The sequence below is a fragment of the Hibiscus syriacus genome, unplaced genomic scaffold (assembly GCF_006381635.1).
Source record: "Hibiscus syriacus cultivar Baekdansim isolate YM2019G1 unplaced genomic scaffold, ASM638163v2 tig00113724_pilon, whole genome shotgun sequence".
NCBI lineage: Eukaryota > Viridiplantae > Streptophyta > Magnoliopsida > Malvales > Malvaceae > Hibiscus > Hibiscus syriacus.
In genome coordinates, this window is record NW_024063470.1 from 553,780 (window position 1) to 571,409 (window position 17,630).

Consider the following 17,630-nt stretch of genomic DNA (forward strand, 5'->3'; position numbering starts at 1 on the left):
TAACCCCAGTAACATCGGGAAAGAGCAATATATATGAGCTTCTCTCTTCAATGTCATCAAGTAAACAAAACTGATGTGAAAAATAGCTTTGTAACCTCAACAGTATGGTTGAAACTAACTGACATGAATCTCAAAGAAATATTTTCAATTATCACTGACACACAAAAGGCCAAATTCAGAGTTCGAGGTCTCGAGGAATTGATCCTTGGATCAAATGGTCTACTAGGGGAACATCTTTATTCATGCAACCGTGATGTAGTTTAACAAATAATACACTGTCATGTGACACATGGTTTAAGAAGATTGGGTATTTGAAACCATACTTGTTGAATAAATATTTATTCAACAATAGGACCCTAATACAACTGCCTGATGAACGAAGCAATTATGTGTAGTCAGATCGACTATCACTGTTTCACCATTTTCATTCTTCATACCTTTCTGTCTCATTGGAAATATTTTTTCAAAGCAATAATCTTGACACATGATGATATGGGCCTTCAACATTCCCCAGCATTTGCTAATACGAACGTTCAAAATACCTCAACATTCTTGATTCTGATTGAAATGGGATTTTCAGCATGCCCTAACATTTGTTTCTTGTTAATCTGAGCCTTCAAAATACCCCACATGGATCTGTCTGAAGGAACCTTTAAAATGCCCCAACATTTGCTGATACAGATGCTAAAAGTGTGCTCAACATTACTTCTTGTTGAGATGAGCCTTAAAAACTGCCCAAATATTCATACTGACATGAGCCTTCAAAATGCCCCAATATTCTATTTCTGGTTGAAATGGGCCCTCAAGATGTCCCTCTAAATCTGTCTGAATTGGGCTTTCGAGATGCCTCAATATTCTGCTTCTGATTCACTCTCAATGTATGTTTGATTGGAATATCATGATCCTCATGAGGTCCAACTTTGACAATGCACTGTTATGGGTACTTGTGGCTTTATTCGTGCCCCAAATCTGTTTATCTTGAATACTCTCATTCTGGTGTCACTGAACAGTAGTGTTGTCAAGTAACTGGAGGAATTCTCTTCTTTTTGTCACAGAATTAAGAAGTACTCAATCATTCTGACAGAAACGTCTGAGATATGTGTCTTCTGAATGAGGTGGCCATTTTCTGGATCTGGAGGGATTTAGTCGGAAATAGCGGTATAAAATCGCTTGGTAATCCATTCCAGGCTGACACAGTGGCTTATCATCTTTCATTGAAGGCTATCTCTGAAATATACTTTTAAGTGGTAGAGAAGCCAATTTTGGTGAACAGTAATCTGATGCAATAGCAAGACTACATATACAGTGGTACAAGCTCATCAAAATCCACACCCATGCAACATGTTAATTCTGATAACAACTCATCTGATTATGAAGCGATCTTTCAAGATGATTTTACAGATATTGATAGTTCTTTCTGATACCGAGGAAATCCTGAATACTGATTCTGATGAGGAGAATAAACTGTTATACTTGACAAAAATAGGATATTCAGAGGCTGAGGCTTCAATAGCCATGGAGAGATATGGTCCGAATTCATCAATTACAGAGTTGACAGATTTTATATGTGCTGCTCAAATGGCTAAGGGTGCTGACACACTTCTTTCAGTAGAAGATAGGAAGCAATTATGCAATGACCCCAATTACAAGCAAAGACGAAACTCTGGCTATGATTTTTTTGAAAATGAAGAAACAGAGGAAGCTTGAAAAGAAGTTTCTTAATGAAGATGATCATGCAGTTCATCTTCCTAATCTAATGATTGGTTTTGGGGTTTTTACCGAACCAGATCAGATAACTCAAAGAACACTTCCAGAAGATGCTATTGGGCCTCCTTATTTCTACTACGAGAACGTGACACTTGCTCCAGTTGATGTTTGGACCGAAATGTCACGGTACTTATACAATGTAGAGCTAGAGTTTGTAGATTCGAAGTATTTGTGTGCTACTGCACGGCAAAAAGGCTATATTCATAATCTGCTAATTGATAACAAATTTTCTCTTGTTCTGTTTTCTTCACGCACCATACATGATGTTTTTCTATTGTCAAAGAAAATGGTGGCCTTCTTGGGATCCAAGAACAAAATTGAACTGTTTACAAACATGTACAGGAAGTGTCAAATTGACAGAGATGATCTGTAAGGCTCTTGAAGCTTATGACGATGAGCCATCTTTGAGTGTCCAAAAGTATGTTCTTGATGAGTGCCGAAAATGGAATCTGGTATGGGTTGGAAGAAATAAAGTTATTCCACTTGAACCTGATTAGGTAGAAATGCTTATAGGTTTCCCTAAAAACCATACATGAGGAGCTACTAGAGACATGTTCTCCGGTGATATCAATGTCCTATCTTTTTTTTGGATCAGTGATGCAGAGGTCGCATTCTACTGTCTTGGCATATCTTTGAAAACAAATGTGCAAGAACTGAATGATGATCAGTTGGAGCAATTGATGAGTAGATTTTTCGAATTCGACCTTGTTGTCGGTGGCATCCAGCGTAACAACCTTACTGGAAGAAATAAAATTCATCATGATGAACTAGAAGATTTTTGTTGGTGCATTTTCTTGCAATGACTGCTCCGACAACTGTCTCTTATGCTGCTCCAATATATCACACTCTTTTCGAATCATGGAATGGTTTAGTTGACAGTAAAACTGGTCATCTTCAACTTTTGGAATCCTGTAACCAATGTTACCCTATATAAAAGGCCTATAAGGGTAGATTCTATTTCAATGTCTTATTTTGTGCCATAAGTCCTCAAATTCAAATTCAGCAATCTTCTGAAGGACATAATGGATATCATCTTGACAAAGAAAATGATCGGCATAGAAGAAGTAGCAATGATGTATCAAGACTTGAGCCAGCATCACGGTATAACCAGAGTGCAGGTAGTGACTTGTTCATGGCTCTATGATGTAATCTTCTAGAGAACATAAATTGATGGTTGGGGAAAATAATCTGTCTGGTGGTGCTTATCGCCCTCAGCATGAGATAAACAATAATCTTTCTTGATGAGCTGCTAATAATGTCATAGGAGAGTGTCACAAGTTCAATTCTCCAGACTTTCTGGCTTCTTGGACCACTTGCCTTAAAAAATGTGAAGTGCTTCATTATTCTGGCCTCGTTCATTCTTTTTCTACAACAGAGGTAGAATAAGCAACAATTGCTTCAAGGACCTTCCTCATTTGAGACTGTCCTGTTTGAAATTTTTTTTCTCCTTTCTTTATTGAAGAATGAAAGAATTTTGTAAAGTATTACCCCTTCCAGGTTCACAATATAATCAAATCATAAACAATGAATTTAAGAAATCAACTATACTTTTAAATCATTCAAAAATCATAGTCCTATGGCAAGTGTCAAAATTATTGACTGATTTGAGGTGTAGGTTAATTTTGGTAAAGTAGGTTCTTTCAAGTTGGTTCAGTATGTCGCTTTGGGCTTCCACTAACTTGAAGAAATGGTTGTTATGCTCATCTTGTAGAGATACTTCTTGATTCCAGAATCTCAGGAACGTCTTTTGGGATGTTCTGTGCTTCATTTAAGAGCTTAAGATCATCTCTTATGTCGTTTGTTGCACCATTCAATATTCGAGCCGCCTTTTTAGGTTTTCAACTCGAATCCTCCTTTGGTTTCAAGATGTTATTTAAAAATTTACATCTTGAACCCCCTTTATCATTTTTCATATAATGCATTAAAGATTTTAAAAACCAATTTTTGCAAATAAGAATCAATCTTGAGAGGCGGAATGAAATCTGAAGATATTCTCTTTTACTTAGAAATCCATGTATGATTAGAATGAACTTTTCAGGTACGTAACGTAGGCCATGGCTTATGGTTACGAAAGAAAGGGATAAAAAGACCCAAATAAGTGTTTAAAGGTAATCAAACCAAGGATCAATTTATTCTGATGCCTTCACCTTGCCTTGTTTAACTTGGATCTGCTTTGTTGGGGATTTTTTCATCATCTGGATCCCTCTAGACTGCCAAATTTTGGATTCATTTCCATTTTCTCATATCTCCAGCATTTCTTGCTCTTCTTGTTTATACTTGATCAACCTTGTAACTTGAGGCTCAATAAGTCACCCATCTTGATTCAATTTTCCTTTTTTTTTCTTTTTTTTTTCTTTTTTCATTCTTCTTTCTTTGCTGGATGAGTATAATACTTCAATTGCTTTGAGCATCTCCTTTTCCTTTTGCATTTTGGAGATTTTCCATTATTCTTGATTGGATTGATCTTCAAGCACTCTGTATTTGACATACCTTGTAGTTCAAAACTTTCTTGACTTTATGGAAACTTGTCTTCGTAATAAAATTGTATTGACAATCTTTATTCTTGTGAGCAAATATCCTTCACTTTACCCCCCAATGTAGAGGGTGATCCTTGGTTAGGGTTGAATTAGAAGAAAAATCATTCAGGCTTAAATGATGACAACAAAGGATATATATATATATATATTAAAGGATAAATGAAACAACGTCGTTCATCATCTCATACACATAAACCTTTGTAAAAAGAGGTATCTCCAGGGGGATGAATATTCAAGATTAACTTTATTTACATGAAAACAATGTAATTAGTGGATGATATATTTATTTCAATCAATCACCTCTTCTTTGAGCATGTCCCAATCACTTGAAATCATCTTCAATAAGTTGGTCCATGATGCCTCATCTCATCTCTTATTGTAGGAAAATTCACGGATAACTGAAAGTTTGGTTCTTTTGAGGTTTTTTTTATGATGGCATTGTATTTGGAAGGTCAAATGTGTGACTTTTGAGGTCATATATATGGTGGAAGGGGTAATACCATAAACCAACCAACTCTATCCGAGAAGGTAAACATCTAGAGTTGGTGTCTCAAAAATAGGTAGAGACATTTCTTCAGAGTCTCAGATAAATGTACGGTCAAAATTTGGTTTTAGTAAGGATCAAGTAATTGGCATTGGATGGAAGGTATAATTTTATCACTTGCCAAAGATATATAATTCTTGAAAAATTAAAAGAATATTTAATCTACTTGATACTCAATAATCTCAAGATTAAAAATTGATTCCTTGCTCATAACCATAAAAGCAACACACATTTATTTATTGCATAAAAGCGGAGAAAAGAAACAAAAAAACAAGTTCAAACAAGATGCTGAAAATAGAAAGTACTACAGTGGTAGATAACACTTCCACTTGTTTATGCATCATTACTCCTCTAATGTCGGGTGTGTACTTGGCCCAGGATTTTTATCCTTATTTGCCCCCCATTTCTTGATCATTTCTTGTGTCAAGACTCCCTTGTCGATGAGCGTCTCTATTTCCTTTAACAGTGACCAACAATTCTCTGTTGAATGTCCAGATACCCCCAAGTGAAAATTACAGAAGCTATTTTGATCATAGCAATGGGCATAAGGCTTTGGTGACACCTTTACCAATCTTGGTGTAATATATTGACCTTTAACCAAATGAGGGTATAGGTCTGAGATAGATTCTTGAAACACCTTCAGAGTTTTTCTCGCTCGCGAGGCTATCACCTTCTTTGATCGTTCTGAACGACTGAATGCTCTCATGTTATCGAGGGGGTTCTGGGTGCTCATTTTAGCTATAATCGGGGTAGTGTTCACCAGACTCCTTAGATTTCCCCTTGGGACCAAATCTTGAATCTGTCTTGAATTACCATGCTCTCTAATTGGTTCTTGATCATCAGACACTATCACATCGAACTCATCATTATCATTCAGAACCTTATTCACAGCCTTCACAGCGTGATCCTTTAAGGGTTTCTCTCCATGGAGTACAACATTTATCAGGTCCATTAGTTTTGTCATTTGCTCTTTTGAATTATTATGGGATTTTTTTACTTGATCAATCATCTCTTGTTGAGTCTTGATAAGTTGCTCTTGTAGTTTCTCAATTCTACCAACCATTGCTAAAATCTCATTCATGGTTCTTATCCTTGTTTAGGAAGACCAAGTTAGCTCCACTTTGATTTCAAAAATTCTGTCATGGAATCCTCCACGAATTACTCTCATGTTTTTATGTTTAAATGTTTGTAAAATAGTTTAAAACCAAATGTAATTATGTAAAAATGAAAATGTAAATACAAACATAAAAAATGAAAATGTAAATGCAAATGTAAATATGTGAATGTAACAATAAAAATGCAAATTGTATAGTACAAAAGCAAATACAAAAGTATAAATGCACAATGAAAAATGCAAAGATGCAAAATGCAAATGCATGTATGAAAAGGTGTTTACTCAAGAGTGATCATCTTAGAACAGATTTCATTGAACACAAAAGTTTCGGTACTTCAAACAAAACTTTACATATAAGGATATCTTTCACTCCTAACTTCTCCAAAGCCCAGTTAGTTTCCATTTATGCTCAAAAAGTTGAGTCTTCAGTCTGCTTCATCTCCTTGTAAAATTAGCTAAATCTACCACTTAAGAACCATATTATTTGTCTGGACTGCAACTTCTTCCATGGCATTCTCTTTCATCTTCTGTGTCATTTCTCGGAGTTGCTCATTTTCCCTTGTAAGAGAACCTTTCTGTCCAAGAAGTTCTTGAACAAGATCTTCATATATGTTGCAGTTCTTTTTTAGCTTGGTGACCCCTGTGATCCACTCTTCTGGGGTGTTTCCTATGCCAGCATTTTGAAATGCTTGACTGATCTTCTGAAAATCTTCATGCATGGTTTTTATTTCTGTTCTCAATTTCTTGTTTTGGTCATTCAAGTTCTTCGAATAACATGCTTGAGCTTCATAAAAACCTCCTCTACTCTGAATTCCCTGACTGATACTCTTACCATATACTGCTTTTGGTATCAATCTGGTAGGATCTTTGTGGAGTACTTTTGGTATTAATATAACAGGATCTCTGTGTGCAGAACTTCCCTCGATCCTCGTAGTTTCTTCAGGATATATTTCCTTGTCCGCATCATATTTTGTTTGATCATAAAACTTTTTGTCCATTTACGATTTCTTTCCAATATGATGAACAGTCTTTTCAGTAAACACCTTTTGGTTATGCCATGATCATGCAATGCAAACAAAAGAAATCAATATGAACAGATTAGAGCAATGTAACATGCATGAAAAAATAAGAAAAAAATAGAATAGTTAGTACCAACTAATGGAAAAAAATCTATCTATCAAGGTATAAATCTTAACCTCATGTTTTCAGTTCCATGCTTTGTTTGGAAAATTTAACCTAACCGCATGATTTCTAGTTCATATGCATTTATTCAGGAAAAAGAAAAGGAAATAAATTAAAAGCTAGAGCTTATTTCTCATTTGTGTATACCTACTGACAAAATTTCGACATGGTTTCAGATCGGGAGAGTTTCTAGGGTTTATTATATGCAGGTTTTCAGTTCTAGGAGTAAAGGTACTCGAACTATCCTTGTTGATGCTCCCTTGGGCTGTCAACCCTTAATCCTAGTCCATTACAGACTTAAGCGGATCGAGTTCAATTCGAGGGGATACATTTCTCTATGCCTGACACGGAGAATAAATTCTCATGAAGACATAGAGCATATGAACCCCGAAAGTTACTTGCTAGATCTGACACGGAGAATAAATTCTCACAAAGACATCGCTTTCACTCACACTTAAAAAGAGACAAGCTTGATTAGAAAGATTATATTATGTAATGCAAGTGTTGTGTGTGAGGAGAAATGTTCAAACCTCTAATAAATAAATAAAATAATTAATACCTGAATAAAATAAAAAAATATTAATAAAATAATATAAAAATAATAAGTAATAAAAAAAATTTGAAAGAAAAGAATTAAAAATTAAATATATGAATTTTTAATTTCTAACTGATAGAGATAATTTACAATTGGTTTTAAAGTTTGACTAATCTCCAGTGGAGTCGCCAAGCTGTCGTAACCAATTTTTGTCCGGGCACGAAATTTTTGCTTCGGCAGGAAAAGTGATATGAATAAATGGTTTTAAAATGTTTTGGGAGTCGCCATCGGCCTTTTGGGTCAGGTAGGTCGAATACATAAAAATTATCTTTTAAAAGAGTTTTTAATAAAACATCAGTTAAAAGATAAACTGATCTGCGTATAACCAAAAATTCATTTTTTTTAGAAATAAAAAGGGATTCGTGGTCGATTACGTTTAGGGAAGGATTAGCACCCCTACAACGTCCAAAATTGGTACTTTATTAATTATAAATTGTCTCTATTATTAGAAATTTAAAAATTCGAAGATATATTTAATTTATAATCCTATTTAATTTAAATTTATTACTATAATTTTAAGAAAATTTATTAATTTATATATATAAATAAGATATTTATTTATTTAGAAATATCAGAAAATGGCTTCTAGGTGCTTTAAGACAGATCTTTCCTTTGATATTAAAAAATAAATAAATATTAAAATATTTATCTAAAAATAATAAAAAAATAGATTAATATATACAATTTTATAAAAGTAAAATATTTATTTATTTAAAAAATCAGAAAACGGACATCTAGTTGCTTTAAGACTGTCCCTTTCTTTGATATTAAAAAATAAATAAATACTATTATAAATTTTTTATAAAATTAATCAAATAATATATATTAATATGATTAAAATAATAATAATAATTACTAATTTAAATATATAACAATAAAATAAAATTGCAATGTAATAAAAACAAATAAAATTAAAATTATATGATCAAAATATAAAGTATTGAAAATTAAAGATCAAATTCGAAATATTAAGAAATCTATATCCTAATAGTTTAATTTAACCTTAATTATTTATTCAGGGCTAAAATAAAATTTATAAATTTTTTTTGGATAAATCAAATTTTATTATCCAAAGAACAGTGTTCTGCTACAAAACAATCAATCAAACAATACAAAAGAATTATACACAACTGTTACAAAAGCAAAGATTGATTAAGTAATACCCCATGCATTACAAAGGTTAGAATTAATTCTATCAGCTCTATTAATATTTTTACCCTTAAGTTGGATTCGCACAACTTCAATAATAACGTTGAGCAATTCATTTATAGATCTGTGATGGTCTTTGAAGATTCTGTGATTCCTTTCCTCCCACAATGTGTAAATATAGGTTGTCCAAGAAAGCTTTAGAATTGTGGTGAGTAAGGATTTCCCTTTCCAAGTTGAAGAAGCCCAATTTACCATTTATTCCCAAGTTGAGGAAGCATTCTTCATACCATTAAGGGATAGGACAGAGCTCCAAAGTCGAACAGCAAGAGTGCATTGGCAGAAAATATGGTTTCTTGATTCTTGTTCGTCTCTGCAGTTAACACAGGTCCCGTCTGTTGAAATTCCTATTTTGAGCAGCCGATCTCTAGTAGGTAATCTGTTTAACAAAGACATCCAAGCAATCAAACTGAATTTAGGAATGTGCATGGGAAACCAAATAAGATTATGCCAAGGAACTTTCTCCCTTTTGATACGGATAGCCTCCCAAATATCTCTTTGTCCAAGAGAACTTGAAGAGGAGAAGATGCTGAGGGTAGTAGGACGCAATTTAAGAAGTCTATTAATACTCCAGCTCACATTAGAACCTGCAACAAAATTCCAAAAATCTTGATCTTTGAAAACATAAGTTTTTAACCAAGCCACCCAAAGCGAGCCATGACCCGCTAAGATTTTCCTAATAAGATCAATAGAACACGCTTTGTTCCAGATTTTAGTGTTCTTTAGGCCAAGTCCACCTTCCGCTTTAGAGAAGCAGATAAAATCCTAGCTTACTCGAGCACCTTTGGCAGGCTTGTCGTCACCTTTCTAGAAAAATCTGGAGCAGAGTTAGTCCACTTTGGCAAGAATAGAATGAGGAAGGATAAGCTGTCTGCACCAAAAATTCGAGACGCTGAAAAGGACAGAGCGGATAAGTTCAAGTCTGCCAGCGTAGCTCAGATTTCTAGTAGACCAATGGTGAAGCCTCTGTTTAATTTTTTCAATAAGCACGACACAATCCTTCTCAGTAAGTTTACGAGTAACAAGGGGAATACCTAAGTATCTCACAGGTAAGCAACCTTTTTTGAACCCAGAAATATGTTGAAATAGGTCCACTGATCTAGGAGAACAACCAGCAAAAAATATTTCACATTTGGAGGAATTTAGGTGGAGCCCAGAGATTTCATAAAAAGGTCAAGAACACTTAAGACACCCATAATAGAGTCAGCATTCACCTTACAGAAGATCATTAAGTCATCAGCAAAAGAAAGATGGGTAAGGTCAATCCTTTTACATTTTGGGTGGTAACCAAACACTCCTTTGGCAGCAGCCAAATTAAGCATCTTAGATAAAACATGCATGGCAAGGACAAAAAGAGTAGGGGAAAGAGGATCACCCTGCCTTAATCCCCTAGCTCCCTTAAAATAACCAATAAGAGAGCCGTTAAAAGAGATGGAATACCTAGCTTGAGTGAAACAAGTCTCAATCCAAGCAATAAATCTTGGAGGAAGATTGAGGGCTTTGAGAATAGAGGAAATAAAGTCCCAATGGAGGGAGTCAAAAGCCTTATGAAGGTCAATCTTCATGGAACATCTAGGAGAAATAGATTTCCTACCATAACCTTTGACCAATTCTTGGGCGAGAAGGGTATTATCAACAATGCTCCTACCCTTGATGAAGGCAGTTTGGTTTAAAGAGATAATATCAGGGAGGATAACATCCAATCTTTTAACTAAAATTTTAGTGATGGCTTTGTAAAAAACTGAGCAACAGGAGATAGGTCTGTAATCTTTGACAACTCGAGGATTTGGAACTTTGGGAACAAGGGCAATGACAGTGGAATTAAATCCAGAGTACATGAAGTTGTTATGAAAAAATACTTAACAGCAGCCAAAACGTCGTCTCCCACAATAGACCAAGCCTTCTTGAAGAAACAAGGAGAATAACCATCAGGGCCAGGGGCTTTATCGTTCCCTTGGCTGAAAAAAACATCTTGGATTTCTTTATTAGTAATGTCCTTAACAAGAGCAGAAGCAGCATCAGAAGGGAGAGAAAAATTCAACAGCTCTTTAAGGGAAGAAGGATCAATGCTTTTAACCCTGTTGTCAATAGATCCAAGCAAGTTAGAAAAGGAAGAAGTAACTTCCTTAGCCATATCATCGTAAGATTACAAACGATTGCCGTTATCATCAATAAGAACCCGAATGGTGTCTCTCTTGCTCTTAAAAGCAAGAATAGAATGGAAGAATTTAGTGTTCTTATCACCATTTTTAATCCACTGAATTTTTTCCTTTTGTTTAAGGAACAAATTTTCAGCTTCTTCAAGAGTCTTCAGCTCATCTTGAATGATAATCTCCTTTTCAATATCATTCTCACCTTTTAAAGTGCGGAGTTGTTGCAATTCCAACTCCGCTCTTTTAACTTTCACTTTATTAGAGAGGTTATTGAAGTTTTCTTTGTTAAACTCTTTAAGGGCTTCTTTGAGTCTTTTAAGCTTAGTAAAGAGGACACACATAGCATTACCAGGAGCATTAGGGAGCCAGAAGTTCCTCACAACATTCAAGAAGTAAGGGTGAACAGACCAAAAATTTAAAAATTTGAACGGTTTAGGTCTATTAATAGGAGACTCTTTGGCAAGGTTGACAATAGCCATACAGTGGTCAGAGATACCAGGAGCTAGGAATTCCACAAAAGAGAGAGGAAAGGAAGAAGCCCAGTAAGAATTAATTAGACCCCTATCAAGCTTCCTAGCAAGGAAAAAATCCTTCTGCTTGTTACTCCAAGTGAAAGTAGGACCAAAGAAAGGGTGATCAAGAAGATCTAACTCTTGAATAGTATCTTGGAAATCTTTCATATCAGCATTAATATAGTGACCGAGAAAATCATGATCAGAACTTTCATAAGACTGTAAGAAAGTATTAAAATCACCACCAATTATCCAGGGGAAATGACAAACAGAAGAATTTACATGTTTTAATTGGTTCCATAATTGCCTCCTAACAATTCCATCGTTGCTACCATAAATAGCAGATAAGAAAAAAATGGAGCCATTGTAGGAGCCCTTAACAGTGATAATTTGGTCAGAAATAAAAATAACATTGAAATCAAGACCTTTTTTCCAAAGCAGCCAAATTCTACCATTAATAACATAGTCGTAGTTAGAACATACATTCCAATTAGGGAATTTAGAATTTAAAATTTTCTCAGAATTTTCAGCTTTAACTCTAGTCTCCAATAAGCATAAAACGTCTACTTTATTCTGAGTAGCTCTATGAATCACTTTTTCTTGTTTGAGAGGATTGTTAAGTCCTCTTATGTTCCAAAAGCTTAAATTCATTGAGAATAAGAAGATCCCATTTCACCCCCCACATTTAGACTTTTAGATTTTTCAACTAGGTCTTTCTTTTTTGATTTTATTTCATTTACCAGATTTGCTACTCCCAAAGAAGCAGTTCTTACTTTTCTTTGTTGGTTATCTGGGGATGTAGGGATGTCATCAACAGAGGTTAATAGCTCGAATCTGTTTTTAGAACCAGCGAGAGGGACTTTAGAATTAGCCTTTGGAGGTCTTCCTCTACACTTTTTAAAAGGAGCAGATTGAGCATAAACAACTTCTAAAATTTCAATGTTTTCAGAAATGGTTTTAGGATTTACAACAGCAGAGATACTAGAAATATTAGAAGTAAAGTTATTTTCAGTAACAGCAGATTGTATCTCATTGCTAGTGCTACTTTTATCACAATTAAACCCATCAGTTATAGAGGAATTTGAAACTTTAACATCAGAGTTCAGATAATTACTAGAGGAATTAGCAGTAGAAGAGTTAACATGGCAAGGTTTTGTTTGGGCTGTTAGTTCATTAAGGTTAGAAGCAACAGCAGAGGGAAGATCAGAACCCTTATTTGCTGCTGCAATAATAGAACATTCCCCTATATGAATAGGAGAAATTTCAGCAACTATGGCAGGACAGACAGCATGGACATTGTTAGTAATATTAGGATCCTGTAAAGCTTCAATTCCTTCCACTACAGGGGCTTTAGAGTTAGAACCAGAAGTTTCTCTTCGTTTCCAAACTTGGCTAACAATAGATGAAGGGATTGGTTTCACGCACCCTTTTTCACTATGACCGAAAACTTTACACTTTCTACAAGCTTGAGGTAGCCAAGGAACCTCAACTAGAACCGATGAGGTTTGTCCATCTTTAAGCATAACATCAACATAATTAGGAATTTTATCATTAGCCCCAATTTCGACACATACTTTAGCAAATTCCAATATGGATTTAGACGCAGTTATAGTGTCCATGGAAATGGGGACACCTATGGCACTGGCGATATAGCTAATTCCAGTTCTAGAAAAAAACTCGAGGGGGATATTGAACAAATGAATCCAAACTGGAATTTTTGACAGATTAAAGCTTAGGGTTTTAAGATTTGGTTCCCATTTCCTTAGAATTAAGGGATTATTATGCACATGCCACGTACCATTCTCAATCACCCAATTCATAGCATTTTCAGAAGAGAAGGAGAATATGAACAGATTGTTACCTGCTGTACTGACCTGTAATCGGGAACCCTTAAGTGCTTTGCTCCATAGAGTGTTTAAAATTCGTTGGATTATGGCAAAGCTAGGAGAAACCCCAAGAAATTGTCCCACTAACGATAGTTTCCATTCGGAAATACCGGCTTCTAAAATCTCAGGAGGATAGAGGACGATCAGTTTACCTTCGAGAGACTTCGGAGGATAGAAATCGAGATCTTGGCCTTGTGTTCCCCCGAATAACTTCCTCCAGTCCATCAGAGGACTTGTGGAAAGGGAGGATTTGATTAAAAAGAGTTAACTACTGAGACGAAAAGAAGGGAATCGCCGGAAAACCGATCGGAATTCTCAGAGATCAATAAACCCGCTATCGTACACCCAGAGAATCCTACTATCGTGCGCCCCAACGGTTCTATTTGAGTAGAAAATTTATAAAATTATGAGGGACTAAATGCGATATTTATCCTAAATATATTATTTAATATAAAGGACTAAAATAAATAAAATTAAAATTAAAGAACCAAATTATAAAGATCTAAAATTGGATTCAGTGACTAAAATATAAAGTTATAAAATTATAATGGCTGTGGAAAGGGTTTTACCCTTGTCAAATTACACACAAGTCCTCCCTTAAACGACGCCGTTTAAGAGAGGGTATAAATACCCTATTATGGCTGGCCCGAAGGGCCATCTTCTCATTTCTCTCTTTTCTCTTCTCTCTCTAACTGAGAGAGATTAGAAACTCTCTGCCCTCTCTCTAGGCTTCTGTCGCCGAAGAGAGACCGATCATCGGCCGGCCGCCTTGCCTCGGCGTCGGCAACCACCGTCGGCCACCACCCATGGTGGCCGGAATGTATAAAATTACCTCACTTTCAAGATCTAACAACCCCAAAGCAGAATATGGCTTTCTTTTCTCCTAAAATCCCCAAGAATTTCCTAGATCTAGGTTTTATACCTTCGGGTTTTCGATGTTTCGACGGCGGTTTTGAAGTTCCGTTGAAGGTAAGCCACTCCACTATCCTCTCTTTTCTTTTTGCTCCCTGTCGTTTCTGGTTTGTGCTCTGTTTTAGGTTTGCTGTTGGTCTCTCCCTCTGTCTTGCAGGGAACGGTGGCTTTTATAGCCACCTAGGTGCTCCTCTTCGGACTGGTTAAAGAATGTAAGCCTCGGTGAGTCACCAAAGCTAGGCTGGTGACTCACCGTAGGGATGGTCGTGGGATGCCATCTGGCGATATGGAATTCTCGTTTGGTGTCGTGGCAACGACGGAGCGACGTGGAGGCTGGATGAGGCACATGGCAGAGGCGGCGGCTGAACATGGCCCTAGGGTTATGATACCCTAGGGTTTTTTTTGTTGGAGTCATTTGGGCCGTTGGATCAAAACTAGATCCAACGACAGCAAGTTGAGGCGGCTGGATGATGATATGGAAACCCTAATCTGGTTTTAGGGTTTAGCTGGGCCATCTGGATCTGGGTTACTGTTGGGCTTGATGTATCCGAGTTGGGCTTGGAACTGTAATTGGGCCCCAATTTTGACCTGTTTGTAATAATAATAATTTTAATAATAATAAATAATAAATAAAATAATAATAACAATAAATAAAAAATGGGTAAAAAAAATTAGTATCTTCAACCTTAATTTGGAATTTTGGATTTAAACAATTTTAATATTTGTTAATAAAGGGACCCAAAAGGAGATATATTTAATAATTTCTAACCCCCTTGCCAGTAATTTATTATTATTTTTTATTTGAAACCTAAAATCTAATCCCCAAATTATAAAACTAAATCTAAAAGACATGTATAAACTACAGTTCTTCTATTAAATTTTACTGCTCCTAGCAATAAAATGAAGAATGAGTGCTTCAATGGGAGGAACATTAGACCCCGGAATAGAATTATGTTGTCCACACATACTGCAGTTGGAAATGAGCTTTTAGGCATTGGCAAAGCTACAAAGATCCACCAACTTCTTTTAATTATAGAAATAAATAATGCCTACAGCACATTTTACTTTTCCGAAGCCATTATATTCCTTTATTAAAAAATTGGATGAATTCAATAAATATTTAATGGTTTCAATATTTATATTATTATAAAATTCTAAAAGGGTTGCCTTTTGGATTAAGTATTAAAGTTAAATAATTTTATTAAATAGTAAAAGAGATTTGTATTTATATTTAATACAATGAGTTGCAAATGGCTGTAGTTTATCAATCCTAGGTGATCCATAAAAATAGCAGACCATGATTTCTGGCAATTTCAACCTGGTGCAAATATTAAAGATATTTGGGATATGACTCGACTGCAAAAGCAAAAGGTCTCTTGGCATAGGTTAATTTGGTTTCCAATGCATATTCATAAGCATAGCACAATTGCAACTCTTCTCGACAAGTTTCCTACGAGAGATCGACTTCTAAGAATGGGGATTTGTTCTGATGGTATTTGTATCAATTGTCATGGTTTTCAGAATCGGACCGGTTAGCGAATCGGTCATGCTATCGGTTCACTGGTTCAATCGGTCGAACCGGTCCGATCGGTTGGAAGAATTGGACGACGTCATAATTATTTAAAAAATTAAATAAAAATACTAAAAATATTTAATAAAAATAATTTTTTATATCACAAGTCGTATTCAAAGCAATTCATAACATATATAAGTTAAAAACCATAAAATCAAGTGAAACAAAATGATTCAAATTAACTACAACATAATATTTAAGGTAAAACATATTAAATAATAAATATAATTATATAACTATAATAAAAAAATAAATTTGGGCTAAAAAATCATAACAAAATGATATTGTTTGATTAATTTTTTTTAAAAAATAATCTCACATGACTAAGAAACATAGAAGAGCATCCCAGAAGTCTAAAGAGTAAAAATATGTTAACAAAACAATCCCACATGGCTAAAAAACATAGAAGAACATCTCAACTAACTTCTATAAATAATAAAGGTAATCTGACATTCAAAATCATGGAGCCTTTTGGTGAGCATAGAATAAACTATTCTTTCACTTCAATCAAGCTCGAATTTTAGGCTTCAATCGAGCTTCTATTTTTTTTTTGAGTTCGAACCTTTTCGAGTTCAAGTTTCAATATTATATTTTGAGTTCGAGTTGAACTTGATAATTTTTAGCTTGTGAGTTTGAGTCGAGTTGAGCTTACTTTTAAAATTTTCAAGTTAGAGTCGAGCTTAGCAATACTCGAGTTTGACTCGGCTCGTTTAACAAATGACGTCGTTTGGTTTAATTTTTTTAAAAAAAAATTGGCGGTTCAACCGGTTCACGGTCCGGTCCGATTCGAACGGTTCAACGATTCTGTCCGATTCAGTAGTAGCGGTTTAACCATATTATAATGAACCGGACCAGACATCAATTCTCGATTGAACCGACCGATCCGATCCAATTTTCAAAACACTGTCAACTGTAGCACCTTCCAAGAGTCACGTGATTACCTCTTCTCCCATTGTTCTTTAGCAGTTTACCTTTGGACCTCTATTTTGCTTCTTAATAAAATGAATTTCACTAACTTGTCTTGGGGTGAAATAATTGCTTGGGCAAGCTCATCTTAGAAAGGAAAGTCTCTTATTATCATCATTTTGAAGTTTTCATGGTCTGCTTTCATCTACACATTATGACAAAAATGAAATTGTAGAATTTTCCTTAAACGTCGAAGAATTGTCGAAACTTTGTTCAAAGATATCATTGATTTTGTTGCTATTCGACTTAGGGGCAAATCTATTAATAGACTTGATAGTATTAACTTTAGCCTTTGTAATGCTTGGGGTATAGTCTAACCAATCATTGTTTTGTATCTAGGTTGTTCATAGTTTTCTTTTGTTCGATTGATTGGTTGATAGGTTGTAGCATAACAATGCTATTTTGGGTAATAAATTTTGAATTATCAAAAAAAAAAAATAGCAGCAGTCCACCACGAGAAATGATACGGTTAAAAAAATTGTTATCGATTTTATTATTATTAGACGTTTTACCAGTTTTATTAATAAAATTGGTTAAATATTATCGGTTTTATTATTTTTTCTACTGATTTTATTATTATTTGACACTTTAACAAAAATATTAAAAAAATAATAATATTTTAAATAAATTTTTATCAATTTTAATATTTAAATAATACAAAACAGATAACATTTTTTTAATTA